Source organism: Balaenoptera acutorostrata, chromosome 18 (genome assembly GCF_949987535.1).
Source record: "Balaenoptera acutorostrata chromosome 18, mBalAcu1.1, whole genome shotgun sequence".
In the NCBI taxonomy this organism is placed as follows: domain Eukaryota; kingdom Metazoa; phylum Chordata; class Mammalia; order Artiodactyla; family Balaenopteridae; genus Balaenoptera; species Balaenoptera acutorostrata.
The window spans coordinates 62129706-62143021 of NC_080081.1; the positions used below are offsets into that span (position 1 = coordinate 62129706).

Below are 13316 nucleotides of genomic sequence, written 5' to 3' on the forward strand. Positions count from 1 at the left end.
GCCAATTAGTTTTGTAGCAACACAATACATCATTGGTCATGGGGGAAGATATAAAAGTACTGTGTACTGAAAAAAAATGCACAATCTAAAAGTTGAGAATTATGTGTCATTCAGTGGAGTTACTGAGGACTTAAGCCCAGGAGACAGCCTCTCAGATAGTTCTGAGGGACCATGCTGAAGAGGTAAGGAAGGACCCAGGATATATAGGAATTTTTGCAAAAAACCAAACAAACAAAAGAACAGGTAGTGGAAACATCAAAAGATTACTGTTAATTAAAGAAAACCAGATCTCAAGTTAATGAATTTAGCCCTTTTCTATGCATGGGAAGATGCAAGAGTCTGGGCTTATTGAAATTATTCCTTTGATATGCACCTTAACTATCCAGGGCCAGTATCCTGCTTTTCTCCATCCTGAATCCCGTCAGGGTGCACCCTTGGGGGTGGCTGCAAAGGCTGATGGCTTGATGGCCACAACATCCTTTGTTTACTGACATGGTCAGAGACCTTCTTCATCCGCAGTATAATCAAAGCAGCCCCATGGTCTGGCCCACCTAGTGAAGTGGTATAGATCCCATCACAAAAGGGTTGGCACAGAGCCTGAGGGACCTCCTGAGGGGATACTGTAGAGGGGGCTTCTGCATGGGAGGGAAGTTGGACAAGATGACCTTTAATTTATTCTACATTCTAAGGTTCTTTGTTTCTGTGAAAACCGTAATTCCTTTTAGAAAAATAAAAAGTGGCAACTTATAATTATGTATATTAATTAGGTAACATCTCTGCAGTCATAACAAAGAGACCCACAATACAATGGTTTAAATAAAATAGAAGTTTATTTCTTACGTGGAAGTCCCAAGGGGAGTACTTCAGGTTGGCAGGTTGACTTGACTCTGGGAGATGCCTCAGGGTCCCAGGTTCCTTCCATCCCATTGCTCTGCTCCCATGGGGCATTAGCCTCTTCTCCATGGCAGCAAGTGGCTCCCTGGTATGTGTGCTTTCCACTTAATTAAAGAGAGTCCTGGGCAAGCAATTTTCTCTCAATTAGCTTAGGCTGAAGTGACCTACGTCAGACTGTCCCCAAATTTATTTATTGGGGGACAATCTAATCACACGGCCATGCCTAGCTGCAAAGTCGGCTGGGAAATCCAGTCTCTAACTAGGCAGTTACTAGGAAGAAGAGATTTTAGAAGCGTGGCTCTGGCACACTATAGTTGAGATAAACACTAGTTGGTAATCACTACCTGGGCATTACTCCATTTAGTAATGGACAGCCAGTTCAGACTGACCAAATCCTTCCAAGAAAAATATTGAGTTCCTGTCAGTGTGATACTCAAGTACTCCAATTTATGAAGCAAGGAATTTCTCAGAACAGCTCTGATTATCTGTCCAGGCTGGAGGATCAGTGCAGCAAGTCTGAGGGAGCTTTAAGGGTCAGTAAACAATTCATAGCCTATTTCCTTGCAGGCTCATTTCTTGTTGTCCTTTAGTTTCCTTAGCTAATTTTTTTAAACTGTCTCAAGAGGGGAGGAAAACTGTCAAGTCTTCTAGATTTTCTAGATTTTTGAACAACTTCAGCAACATACAATACTACGGGAGCAAGCCCATGGGATGTGGTAAAAAAGTAAAAATAATAGTAAGTAATAAAGCCCCTTAGATAGGAAACCAACTGTATTGTAAATATTTTTAATTTTCTGATTATTATGATGTTTTGACATCTTTAGAAAATCTTTCTGGCTGGGGAGAGGCTACCTCTCTCCGCCCAGGCTAGCAAATTCATAGAGATATAAAAAAGGACCCAGCATGGAACATGCCCTTGATATGCAAACTAACCAGTCCAGAGCATTACTTCCTCTATTGGGCCCATATGCCCCAAGGGACAATATTCCTCTGCCTTAGTCATCCCAGGGCCAGGTGCCAGGCAACTAGGGACCACCCCTAGAGCCCAAAGCCTGCATAAATTATTCAAAGTAGCCAGTCCTAAACTGTTGACCCTGCTCTGCCTTGCTCTTCCTAAGGAAACTCCAATAAAGGCTCTGGGCTAAAGCTTCCCTTCCCTCCTGTCTTCTGCCTTCTGACCACCCTGGTAAGACTTTCCCATGTGGCCCTGCGCAGTGTGCCGCCATGGACCTATGAGTATAACAAAGTTTATTTTTTCCTGAGCCTCTCCTCTGTCTTCTCTTGTGGCAAATACAAGACACGAGTTGAGAGTGGTTTATACAGTCAACGGGGAGCCCTGAAATCAGTCTGCTGGTCTGCCTGCCTCATGTTTCACTTCTTCCCTCCCTAAGGATGCTGCCACATGTCCTAGGATTTGACATTCTGCTCCTTTCTTTAGAGTTACTCCCATGCAATGGCAACACTGCCCTTTGCAAAGCCAAGGTCACTACCAAGTCTGCAGAGTAGGTGGAGTCCATACGGAACGATTCAGGGGATGAAATCCCCAAAATTACTTCTCTGAGCACCTACATCAGAAATTTCACCATCTCAGAATTACTGGGGATTTGAAAATTTTCAGAGGTCTTCCAGAGATCCCTGTTAAAGTGAAAATGCCTCCAGGAGAGGAAAAATATCGCGACTTAATTATCCTCAAATTATCCCGGTCATTGGGACCACCTGGAGAGTTTTTTTCCGCCTACTAAGTCAGAATCTCTGGAGTGGGACCTTGACTTTTCTATTTTATTTTCAACTTTCTGGATGATTCTATGCCCAGGTTTTGGAACCAGGGACTTATGCCATCCTCAGTTAATAATTCATCAACCAACCAGAGATTCATCAACCAACAACTGAGAGATGTTTTGAAGAATGATAATCCAGGAGAGGGAGAAGGGGAGAATGGGAATGGGAAGGCTTGGAAATTCCATGGAAAGGCTAGAGAAACAAGCATGGCTCCTTCCCAGTCTCTTGTTTAGCCTTGACCCCAAAATGGCTATTTGCAAAACAAGATCCTTCATTAGCTCTTTCAGATCAGACACCTTATGGAAATGCCTGATCCCATTCTATTTATAATTGCCAGGAAATATTATGTAGCATTTTATTTTTATCTTTCTGCTTTCCCCTAATTTATAAGAGCAAATAGAGCAGGGGTGTTAGGGTTGGAATAATCTTCCAAATCTGGGAAGAATCCTTAAAAGGCTTAAAAGACTCCCTCTTCACTTCCAGGCAGGTCTACAGAACTTCTAGGAAAGGTATTGGTTCCCAGGTATAAAGACTGAGAGAGAAAGGCAAGACACAGCATCCAACACCTTCCTTTCTCTGTGTATTAGACCTTCAGATCAGGGGCCTGTTCCTTACATCTAACTTCATCTTTTCTGCTTGATAGTCAAGTCTATTTTCTCTGGTTTTCTGCCTTCTGGAGAAATGGAGAACAGCTGTTCGGGGACCTCCTGATCCCTGAAGGCTAAAGTATTCCCCCATTAACTTTCTTTTTTCAGACTAAATAACTCTGATTTCCATAACCTTTCTTAGGTTCTCGTTTCTTATTCCTTTATTTTTATAGCTCTCTTTTGGATGTAGTTTCTTATAACAAGAAATGAATCAATGCCAAATATAACCAGAGAGTTCTTTCCTGTCTTTTCTAAGACGTTCTCCAATTAATATAGTCATCCTCGTTTCTAAAAAAACAGCTTTGCTGGCTATTGCTAATTTAGACTCAATTTGTGGTCCACATATTCTTGGGTTACTGGGGAAAGCTTCTTGGTATAGAGAAAATAGCTCCAGGCTAGGAATTCAGAGACTTGTGTTTTAGAACAATTTTGTCACAATTAAACTGTTTACCTTGTTTTTTACTTTTTAAACCATATTTGGCTCTGTTTGTTACATCTATAAAGTGAATCAGATGAACTAGTTGACCTTTACATTCACTCCCACTATAAATTCTTATTCCTACTTTTTAAAACTTTGATTCATTTCTGATTTCTCAGTAATCTGAACACCCACAGCAGTTTATTTGTACATTTCTTATAGCTGTATCACTTTCTGCCTGTAATATAATCTTTAGATCATATAATGTATGCCACAGCTTTCCTACTAGACCAAAAACTCCTTAAAGGCAGAGCCCGAGTAAGTCCATGACTGGCTTTAAGACAGTGCTTTACCAATAAACATTTGTTGAATGAATCTGCGCATGAATATTTAACCTTCCTCTGTTAAGTCCAAAGTAACAATTTGGAGAGTAGGGAAATTATGCTGGCAATGTCCTCTGTGCCCCTGTAGCTCTGTTTCTCCTGTAGCTCTATTTCTGGCCCCCTCATCCTCCACTAATTGTACTGGCCTCTTGTGGATAGTCTATTGTATGTAGATGTGTCAACCACAGGACAGATAACTGTGGATAAACAACGTTGTTTTCCCCAGGAGAAACTTGGAGACTTTAAAAGATCTTCAGTGCAAAAAGAACAGAGACTCCACACTGCTGGTTACAAAGAAGGAAAGGCTAGGAAAGCAGAGAAAAGTTTGAGTTAAAAAAGAAGTATCTGGGTAGAAGGAGAACAGATCCCCTGAGCGGCCCAAAACCAAGAGATTAAACTCTGCCAGGAAGATTAGAGGCAGAAGCGCAATATGTGGGCTCAGGGAAACTGGGGAAAATGGTCTCAAAAGCCGGACCCTTGTTAGCTCTGTGTACCCGTGATTTCCTCACTTGCAAATACTTTGAACTTCTACTGACTCACCGACTGGAGAGAGCCTTTATTACAGCAGCCAGAGACCCAAAGGGCATGGAGTATTGCCATGATGACAACTTATAAATTGGAGTGGGGGCTTGGGGTGAGAGATTGGAGGGCTTCTAGGCTGGAAGCACATCATGGCGGCTCCAAGCTGTGGGGAACACACTGATGATGAGCTCACTGCTGGTTCTACCTCCATCGCAGAAGGTCAGCGTTACGCACAGCTAATCTGCTGTTGACCATTCTTATGCTCTTTTCTTGGAAGAAGTCGGGTAGGCCTAATGAAAGACAGTTTGCAGTTTATTTTTCATCTTTCTTAGGTCTTTGACTCAGTGGAATAGAATTTGTTGTGGGCAAAGGGACCAGAATTCAACAGAGACACCACAGACATTTACGCTCACACAGAGATTGCTCCCCAGTGCCTTCCATGACCCAGAGATTTCAGGGGTGACGTGGCCAATCCAATAAAATTTTGTGTGTAGAATGAAGATATGTTCTGAGCACCCGAGTCACACTCTACTCCCCATCCCCCTTGTTCTCAGCTCATATTGAAACAATTCGATGTTGCTTATGATGAGTTGGAGGCCAAGGACTCCAAAGAATAGTACAAGAAGCACCCTCTTATCTGAAGATGATACAATTTTATTATTACAGGCTAGAAATGGCCTTCCAAGAAAACTGTCCTTGTGATCTGGCTACTTCCAGAAAGAATGGCCACAAATCAACTGTTCTAAGATCAAGGGCACCATTTCTGGCAACCATCTCCCAACTTCTTCTAGACTTATAGCTAGGTATGGAGTCAGTGGAAACATCTTGCTGTAAGTATGGTCTCTGGGGTCTCTCTGCAAGAGTTTCAAGCTTGGTTCTACCTCATAGTCATTGGATGACATTTATTTAATAGCTCTTGGCCTCAGTTTGTTCATTTGTAAATTGGGAATATAAAAGTAATGATTCTTATAAGGTTGTTGTGAGGATTAAAGGTATTTACACATAAAATGCTTAAAACAGTGCTCAATAATTATTAACTATTTATATATGGCCACTTCCTGTCTACCAGATGATGTCATCAACTACCACACAGTTGTTCATCTTTCAAGAAATTCAAAACAGCTCAATTACTCAAAGCTAAAGATTCTGTAGGCATTATTACTGTGTAGCTTTTGTTTGGAGTTTTGGTTGTTGTTGTTGTTGAATGGTCCAAATGTTTAATGGTCCACTTGGTTGTGCCTACTTTAAAATGCTCTCGGATTAGAATTATTGTGGCAGTGCTCAGTGGTGTAAAACTTGGGCATCTCTCTCATCTATTTGTCTGTGAGTTAGTGAACATCCAAAATAACATCTCGATGACCCTCTCGGCCCTGCCCTCCCTTGGCTCAACTCAGAGGGACAGCGGCGGTGGTTTCTAGTCAGGCATGGTCCTTGTCTTGTTCCTAAATTTTTATAACAGTATATCAATGCGACCTTCAGATTGACTGATTTTTAAAACGTATGGTTTTGTATTAAACTTGTAATATTGGAGAGCTGCATTCCAGATATTTGTCAGAGGGTATCATTTCTAGCATATTGCTGCAAGTTATAAAGCCATCAAAAGTCCTGCTGAGAAAAATAATATTCATGGAGGATTGTGTGTCTTTCCATTCTCTTAGGTCAGTGGTTTCCCAGATTTTTATATTTCACAGGCTAGTTAAAACAAATTTATGATGGTTACTGGCATAGGTTGCTAACTTACTTTACCAAGTAAGGATATAACAAAAGGACAGTCTCTTAAATTGAAGTTTTATGGAAAGTTAGTGTTATGGAAAATTCGCTACTGACTGCACTGTGTTTTTAATTTTCATCATGAACCCATGGAACTCTCATCACTGAATGCCAGACTGGCACTTGAGAACAACTAGATAATTTATAACTTATCCCTGGATGAAACCAGATCACCGGTGATTTTACACCTGGGATGCATCATTGCAGGTACCTGCAGAAGTGCTTCTACTGAATTGCACTTTGATATAATCCTCTTGGCTAAATGAAGAGTATCATCAAAAGGGGCCCTTTGAAGTGAGTCACTTCATTTAGTCCAAAGATGTTGCAGACATTATTATTTATATTACCCAGAGTTCTCTCTTGGAAGATCTACTGAAGAAATCTCACTCTGGTCTTAATAACAGAAGGACTTGGACTTGTCTAAGCAATGGATTAATTCTTTATCTTTTATGTTATGTGACTCCCTTTAGCCCCCTTCACACATTCTCCTAGAAGTTTTTAACTCAACTGCATAACTCACCTCTGTAAGCACACAGAATTTCAAGAAATGTAATTTGCATATTTGCCTTGCTCCTGGCTCCATCCTCTTCTACCATCATTTTCCTTTTGCCTCACTTTTTTTATCCATCTGACCTTGCTGCACTACATATTTCTTTGAACACCATCTTAAATCCTTTCCAGAGCTAGTCAGGATGTACTTAAGCACATAAATTAGTCAACGGAGGCCCACCTGTGACCTAGATAGAGCTTCATGAGGACTTCTAGCTGCCAGGGGACCCAATAACATATCTAGAACATGTCTGCACAGATTTCTCAGGGGTGACTGGACAGAAAATCTGTATGCATAGCCCATTAAGATGCTGACAGCTGATACTGGCCTGATTGTTTCCATATTTTAACAGGAGCCATCAAGGCCTTACCTTATGTAAGTGAGGTAGGAATTTCAAGTGGTATAGAAAAGCCAGTAGGAAGATGCTTGGGGGAGAAGGGCCCTTAAATTAGGTTTGTCCAAATGCATATCTCAATCTATTGGGGGTTATAAAAATAGAGCTATAACTAACTTTTTTTATTTAAAAAATTTTTTAAGTTCTATGGAAAACTAGTTTTATGGAAAATAAACAGAACCAACAGAGTGTATATGTATGTATATGTGTATGCATATGGAGAGAGAGAGAGAAAGAAAGATGAGGGGGCAGAGGAAGCGGGAAAGAAAGAGAGAAAGCGAGAGAGAAAGTTTATTTTAAGGAACTGGCTCACATGATTGTGTAGGCTTGGTAAGTCCAAAATTTGCAGGACAGGTCAGCAGGCTGGAGACACAGAGAAGAACTGGTATTGCAGATTGAGTCCAAAGGCAGACTGCAGGCAGAATTTTCTCTGCCTCAGGGAAAGTCATTCTTCATTTTGTTAAGCCCTTCAACTGATTAGATGAGGCTCGCCCACATTGTAGAGGGCAATCTGCTTTACTCAAAGTCCACTGATTTAAATGTTAATCTCATCCAAAAAACATCTTCACAGAAATATCTAAAATAATGTTTGACCAAATATCTGGACATGTGGCCCAGCCAAGCTGACAAGTAAAATTAACTATCACATGAACCTTAGTTTAGATTCACACAGCTGAAGGAAAATAGTGGGTTTTGCCTAAACTACCCAAGTTATTGTGGCCATTAAGACCAGATGCTAAAAGGCTGTGCCAGTGGTGGGTTGGAGCCAGCTCCTGTTGGCTCTTGATTGCTGACTGTGCCTGTGTCTTCCCAAGTCAGTGACATCACACTGGTAGCCTGAAATCAACCCCAGGCGAGTGTTTACACCAAAGAGACTCTATAAATTGGGAGTGGGTCAGGGGGATGGAAGGGGAGAGCCAAAGAGCTGGCCTCCCACCATGCCACTGGATGTGTCAGCTTTTTAATAGTGTGTTAATAAGCCTGTAATTTGGATTAGTAGTCATACTATCAAGTCCAAAAATGCAATAGTTCTAATTCTAATAACAAAAATAAAGTTCGAATAGTTTCAAAACATACATTGGCTTCTCTTAGTCACACTTTCAAACTGACAGAACAGACAGTAACTAATACTGTCAACTGATGGCAGCTCATCATGCTGACTGTTTAATATCTATGTGAATTGATCCATGTGGACTGAGCATATGTACTATTATTCAGTTTGCTTAAGAAAGAATTGTTAAATTACTATAGAAACACAATCAGCAAGATCCAACCTATGGAGAAGTATATAGGACATATGATCAGTTTCTTCAACAGATAAATTGAGAGGTAGGGAGAGAGAGAGAAACCTAAAGATTAGAGCAGCGCTTTTCAAACTTTAGTTTATATCAGAATCACCTGGAGGGCAGCTTGTGGTATCCCACCTCCAGAGTTTCTAATTCAGTAGGTCTCGGCTAATGCCAGGGAAACTGCATTTCTAAGTAGATCCTAGATGGTACTGATGCTGCTTATCTGGGGACCACACATTGAGAACCACTGGATTAGAGACTTATGAGACAAATTTACAAACTGCAATATATGGACCTTATTTGGACCCTAAACCAACTGTGAAAAGAGGTATATAATTGGGAAAAGAGGACTACTGACTACTTGCTGATATTAACCAACTGTTGTTCTCTTTTTTTTAGGCATGATACTTATATTCTGATTGTGTTTTTATTAAAAAGTACTTACATTTTAGAGATATATACTAAAGCATTGAAGATGAAATGATATGACGTCTGGGATTTATCGCAGAATAATCTACGGGGTGGTGGTGAGTAGCGGCAACACTGCAGATGAAACAAGATTGGCCAGAGTGATAACTGCTGAATGTGGGTGATGGCTGATTGTTATCATATGCTGTTCTCTCTGGTTTTGGGTATTCCATAGTAAGAAGTTTTAAAAAGAAAGAATTGCACTTGAATCCTTTTCAAAGTCCCTTTCACTTCTGTAGACACAAGTCATCTCTATTTTTTAAATTACTTCTCATTATAAAAAGAAAGGCAGAGATGTCATTCATAAAAAGGGCAAAACTTTCCTTAATTATTTTTTTAACCAGAAAAGGCTCTAAATTCAGTCCAGTCCTGTTGTAATTCGGAGTCAAGGATAAAGAATGATTACAGCACTTCCACCTGCCAGGACACACATGGGGGCATCATCTGCCCAGTGCAGACTCTGTTCTCGCTGCTCCTCACCTCCTCTCCCTTTTTCACAGCAAACCTGTGCTACTTACTCCATGATGACACCCAGGGGCCACATTGAGTCAGGAGGTTGCTTCCCATCAATTTTCAAAGACTCAGAGAGGGAAGGACCCAAATGTTGATGCTCCTTCCTACTATGAGGTCACAGCTGGGATTTGTTCAGTTACAATACCTACCAATCTTATTGCAAATAGAAAAAAAAAAAAAGGAATAGAAAGACATGGTAAGAAGAAGTCCTATTTAAAAAGACAATGGCTTTTCTTTGTGTGTTTCCTTTTTCCCCAGTGGTAAGCACTGACCATAGCATTTTAGAACTGGAAGAAACCCTTAGAATATCTGTAGTCCATCCTCTCCATTTAATAAACGAGGAAATTGGGGCTTCCCTGGTGGCGCAGTGGTTGAGAATCTGCCTGCCAATGCAGGGGACACGGGTTCAAGCCCTGGTCTGGGAAGATCCCACATGCCGCGGAGCAAATGGGCCCGTGAGCCACAACTGCTGAGCCTGTGCGTCACAACTGCTGAGCCTGTGCGTCTGGAGCCTGTGCTCTGCAACAAGAGAGGCCGCGATAGTGAGAGGCCCGCGCACCGCGATGAAGAGTGGCCCCCGCTCGCCGCAACTGGAGAAAGCCCTCGCACGGAAACGAAGACCCAACACAGCAATCAATCAATCAATCAATCAATCAATATAAATAAACGAGGAAATTGATACCCAGAGAAGTCAAATGACTTGGCCAGAGTGAAAAAACTAGCTATTGGCAGAGCCCTTCCTGCATTTTAAAAGCTTTTTGGTTAAATGAAAGGAAAAATAGGAAGGAAAAAACGAAGGGCAGACTCGTGGAGAAGCCATGTTCCAGCAAAGTTGTCCAAGGAGGGAATTTTTAAAATGAAATTCTATGTACCTGTTAATTGTTTGTTCTAAAATTGGAAATAGAGTTGGGGGTATAGTCTATCAATGTACTCAGTTGAAAACATGCGGTAATGAGGGAGCGAGACACCCCTGGAGTGCTGTTGCTCCTGGGATACAGTGCTGAAAATAATAGCACTTGTGATACTTTAAAAAAAAATAGTTATTTATTTTATTTTTGGCTGAGTTGGGTCTTCGTTGCTGCACACGGGCTTTCTCTAGTTGCAGCGGGCAGGGGCTCCTCTTTGTTGCGGTGCGCGGGCTTCTCATTGCGGTGGCTTCTCTTGTTGTGGAGCATGGGCTCTAGGCACGCGGGCTCAGTAGTTGTGGCTCGCGGGCTCTAGAGCGCAGGCTCAGTAGTTGTGGCGCACGGGCTTAGTTGCTCCGCGGCATGTGGGATCTTCCCGGACCAGGGATCGAACCTGTGTCCCCTGCATTGGCAGACGGATTCTTAACCACTGCGCCACCAGGGAAACCCTAGCACCTGTGATATTTTTCAGCCAATAAAAACAACTGCTAATGGTTTGGAGCATTGTGCACACTTCAGAGTCTTTAAATGCGTTATGCCTCATGCCACGCTGTCCCCCGACAACTCTGCAAGGTAAATTCTACTGTCTTTACTGTGTAGATGTGGAAATAGAGGCTCAGAGACGTTAATAAGTTGCCTACATGTGTATAGAGGAGGGTCTAAGCTGTCCTTCCCCACTCTTGATACCAGTACTTTTCCTAAGACCACTGGGTTATACCTCCAGGTTGTATCCGGCAAAGGAGCCCCAGGCCGTGAGTGGAGGTGGTGGGTGAAGTGGAGATGAAAATGTAGCCCAGGCTCTGCTCTCCAAGCCATGGAACTGCCTCTGTCTGAAGAAGGCACACTTTTTAAATCCACCCAAAGGCACTTTCATAGGCCAGTGGTGGCCCAAGTCCTTCCCAACCAATTCCCATGCCTTGGGAATCCTTACAGGAGCCAATGTTTCTGGAATTTTGCCCTTGTGTCTGAATTGCTAGTTGCCTAATAGACCCAGAACTGCCACAGCATATTTTGTCCAAGGAGGTTGCTGTATAAATATGTCGTGATGGGCAGTGGTGCCTGGGCTGGGGTGGGGATGGGAATGGACTGCGGTGGGCACAAGGTAACTTTGGGGGGTTATGGCAGTGTTCTAAAAGTGGATTGAGGTGATGGGTGCACAACTGGCTAAATCTGCTAAAAATGATCAAACTGTTCATTTGCAGTGAGTGAATTATATGTATGTAAAGTTACATAAAATATACTTTAATAGGCTGATTTTCCTTAATGTTATGACCAGATCAGCAATTCCTTAAGTTGGAGTCGCTCTAAAAAGTCACTCTCCAAAGATAAAAACGTGTCCAGGAATGAATAAGGTCATGATGGCAATTAGATGATTATATGGGATCTAGAGATTTAAAGATCAGGGCAGGCTTCAGGGACCTGTGAGGACTGTGGAGTCACACAGAGCCCTGCACTCAGAAGGACCCCTCCCTCTGTTTTATGGTGTGTGATTACCATCCATCTTGAAATTCTTAATTATTTCATCTTTGAACCTGTGTTTTGTAAGTGAAAGCCAATGGGATAATGGGGCACGTGCGGGAGCAGAGGAGGTAGGTGCATTACGTGTGTCCAGAGTTCCTTGCCGCCCCCTTCACGTATAGCAGATAGCACTCCTGATGTCCTAAAAGCACAGAATTCTGGTGACTCACGACGCATGGGGGTTCCACAAGGCTCAGAGGGAACACGAGGTAACCGTGTTCCTTCTACAATTAAGTAGGTGGGGGAAAAGGAATGATAGCCCCCAAGTTACCACACTTTTTGTTTGAAATAGAACTTGCTTCCAACACAGAAAGATGGCAAAGGAATTCTAAGAAGTAGGAACAACCAAGAAACACTATCACATCCCTTCTGACTTGTCTTACTTCCCTGTTATCAGCCAACCACTTCCGCTGAAAATGATGACATAGAAGAAAGGGCAATCCCTGGTTCCCTTTCCTTTCCATCCCTCCTTACCCAACAGTAAACTGAAAGTAGAGGGTGTTGATGGAATGTAATTAATATTACATATTAAGAAGTGAAATGAAAGCAGTTGAGTTAGTTCTGTGCGCTGTTATCACTATTCTAAGAATGAAAGACATATGCATGTAACAGCTATGAAATACTAATTGTATATCAGTGATTCCATAGGAGTTAAACGCTCTCAATTGGTATTGAAAAACTGCATAATATACAGATGAATGATAAAAATTCATATTAATAATTTAAAATTCTGATTTTTCTTTACTTAAAATGACATTAAATAGCAAATTAAAAAAGGCCATGACTGGGACTTCCTTGGCAGTCCAATGGTTAGGACTCCGTTCTTCCACTGCAGGGGGCATGGGTTCAATCCCTGGTCAGGGAGCTAAGATCCCACAAGCCACGTGGTGCAACCAAAAAACAAAAAAACAAAACAAAAAAACCACCGTGACAAGTTGAGAGACCATGGAAGAAAGGAAAATGTGTTACTTTATATACCTTTAATAGCACTTTTTTTCTACTTTTTGAACAAGGGGTCCCATATTTTGGTTTTACACTGGGCCTCACATACTCTAAAGCCAGCCCTGTTAAAGACAACTGTTCAACCTCCCATTTCACGTATGACAAAACTGAGGCTGGAAGACATTGTGCCCAAGATCACAGTTAGTAGACCAGGTTCTACAGCCCAGGTCCAACTCTGGGCCAGTGCTTTTTCTGCCATTCTTGCAGCTGTCAAAAAAAAAAAAAAATCCCCAAACAAACAAAAAACCAAATTAGCTTAAAACT

The 13316-nt window shown here is 41.8% G+C and overlaps 1 pseudogene; it reads left to right on the top strand.

Annotated features, from left to right (window-relative positions):
• Positions 1–4792: 4792 nt before the first annotated feature.
• Positions 4793–13316, top strand: part of LOC114238462 (calcium-responsive transactivator-like) — a 40088-nt pseudogene continuing 31564 nt past the window's right edge.